The sequence below is a fragment of the Rhincodon typus genome, chromosome 4 (assembly GCF_021869965.1).
Source record: "Rhincodon typus isolate 14 chromosome 4, sRhiTyp1.1, whole genome shotgun sequence".
In the NCBI taxonomy this organism is placed as follows: domain Eukaryota; kingdom Metazoa; phylum Chordata; class Chondrichthyes; order Orectolobiformes; family Rhincodontidae; genus Rhincodon; species Rhincodon typus.
The window spans coordinates 76,481,214-76,484,336 of NC_063335.1; positions in this window are offsets into that span (position 1 = coordinate 76,481,214).

Genomic DNA, 3,123 nt, shown 5'->3' on the forward strand with positions numbered 1-3,123 from the left:
ACAACATTTTGCAAAAAAGGTACTATCAAGCCCATCTACTAACGCAGGGCTCTCTGAACAGTAAAGATAATTCCAAACTTCTCTTTTTGGTAACAAACTGCATTCACCTACTCCCTTCGTCAACTCTTTGATTCTCAGCATATGAGATATATGATAGATATATCTTATAGATATTTTCCAATTGAAAAATTAAGATCACTTAGTTGCCGAGTCTGCTCTAGCTTCACCCGCTATACTTTAATAAGTTCCACTGCCCTGTCATACTCTCACTTCATCCACATCTACAAGGCTTTTCTATGTTCTCAATACACTGATCAGAATCACATTTTCCGTCACATACTTCCTCCCAACCTAGCTTCTTACCAGAGTAACCGTTCTTTGACCCAATGGCTGCTTGCGTAATTGATGGCTCTTTTTCTTCAAACAGTCTCTCCACCCTAAAAACTATTGTATTTATGACTTGGTGACTTTTTCAAGGAGGTGACTAGGTATGTAGATGAAGGTAGTGATGTTGATGTGGTCTACAAGGACTTCAATAAGGCTTTTGTTAAGGTCTCGCATGGCAGACTGGTTAAGAAGGTAAAAGCCCATGGGATCCAGGGCAATTTGTCACATTGGATCCAAAATTAGCTTTGTGGCAGGATAGTGATGGTCAAAGGGAGATTTTGTGCCTGGAAGCCTGTGTTTGGTTCGGCCGAGGGTTAGGTGTTGGACCTTTTGAATGTGTGCATTAATGATCTGGATGTGAATGTACAATTTATCATCAGTAATTTTCCAGATGACACAAAAATTGATAGCGTTGTAAATAGTAAGGAGGAAAGCCTTAAATGAAAGAATGATTTGCATGGGCTGGTCGGAATGGACTGAAAGTGGCAAATAGAATTTAAATCCTGAAAAGTGTAATATGATACATTTTGGGAGAACTAACAAGGCAAGGGGTAAGCAGTTCTGATGAAAAGTCACTGGACTCAAAATGTTAACTCCACTTTCTCCTCACAGATAATGCCAGACCTACTGAGTTTCTCCAGCAATTTCTGTTTTCGTTACAGATCTCCAGCATTCACAGTTCTTGGTTTTATTATATTAAGGGGTACACATTGATTGGTAGGGCCCTAGGAAGTACAGCAGATCAAAGGGACATTGTTGTGCATGTTGATAGGTCCTTGAAGACGGTAAGATAAGTAGTAAGATATTTAAGAAGGCATATCAGATGCCTTTATGTATCAAGGCGTTGAATACAAGAGCAAGGAGCTTATGATAGACACAACAACAACAACAAAAACAAAGTTGCTGGAAAAGCTCAGCAGGTCTGGCAGCATCTGAGAAGGAAAAAACAGAGTTAACATTTTGGGTCCAGTGACCTTTCCTCAGTTCTGCTGAGCTTTTCCAGCAACTTTGTCTTTGTTCCTGATTTACAGCATCCGCAGTTCTTTCGGAGCTTATGATAGAGCTGTATAAAACTTTAGTTAGGTCACAGCTGGAGTACTGTGTGTTGTTCTGGTTGCAAAACTATAGGAAGGATGAGATTGCACGTAAAAAGGTGCACAGAGATTAACCAGGATTTTGCCTATCTGTGGCAATTCAGCTATGAAGAGAGACTAGATAGGCTGGGGTTGTTCTCCCTAAGAGTAGAGAAAACTGAATGGGGATCTGATTGAGATGTACGAAGTTCTGAGGGGAACAAACATGGTAGGTAGATAGAAACATTTCCTCTTAGTAGAGGGGTCATAAATCAGGAGCTACAGGGAAAAGTTTTTTTACCCAGTGGGTTGTGGGTATCTGGTACTCATTGTCTGAAAGGGTAGTAGATGCAGGAACCCATAAGACTTCAGAAAACCAAATGGATAAGACCTTGAAACGTCATTGTTATAAGGCTACAGGACAGGTGTAATTGAATCGTAGATATTTACAGCACAGGAAAAGGCCCTTTGGCCCATCGTGTCTGCACCAGTCAAAAACAAGCACAAATTATTCCAATTCCATTTTCCATCATTTTGCCCATAGTCTTGTATGCCTTGGTTGGATCCCTTTGTTAGAAAATGTGATTAGAATAGCTGTATGTTTGATGACCAGTGGACATGAAGGGTCATAGGGTTGTTTTTGGCACTGTAAAAACTGTATGCCTCAACCTATGCTCAAAGCATACATACAGATCATCAATACATTCAACCCGTTTATAACCATTCTTTCATTTTAAAAGGAAATTAATTGCCTAGAGAGAGAACCTATCATAATCTCAGAGTACCTAAAGCATTTTGTATATTGCTTTCAAAGTAGGTGTGATGCTCTTTAGAGAGCCAGTGTGGACTTGCTGCGCCAAATGGCCTGTTTCCATACTGTAGCGATTCTATGGTATTCAAAGAAGTTCTCCCCAGGACAAAGATTGTTTTTCTTGATGATGGTGGGGCAACCAACCTGGTGAGTCCTACTCATTTAAATTGAGAAAGCACATCTCTAAAGAGAAAAGGCAGATGATAAAATTTGGGGTGGATAAACATAGCAGACGGAAATCTAACGTAAAAGCAGAAAATTTTGAAAATATCCAATGAGTCAGAAAGCATCTGTGGAGAGTAGAGTTAATGTTTCGGATTGACGTCCTTTCATCATTACTGAAGGAACAAATAAATGATTGGTTTCTGAGCCAGTAAAAACTTGGGAGATATATCTTCTTGAGACCTGTCATTTCTAATTATGTATGACTCAACACTATATGCTGGTTCTGAGGAAGGGGTCACCGGACCTGAAACGCTAACTCTGATTTTTTTTCTTCATAGATGCTGCCAGACCTGCTGAGCTTTTCCAGTAACTTCAGTTTTTGTTGTTGTTGTTTGTGACTGGATACTATACTAGGCAGTGCAGTCGCTTACGAACATCTGGAGTATTGTGTACAAGTTCTGGGCACTGTACTTTAGGATGGATGTGAATGCACTGGAGAGAATGCAGGAGACATCTAAGAATGGTTACAGGGATGAGAAATTTCAGCTATGAGGATAGACCAAAGAGATTTGGATTGTCCTCCTTGACAGAAAAAAGATAAGATCTAATACCATTGTTGGATAGAAGAGGTAGGAAAAACTGTCCCCACTCATAAAAGGATCTAGAATGAAACGGGGACAACAAGGT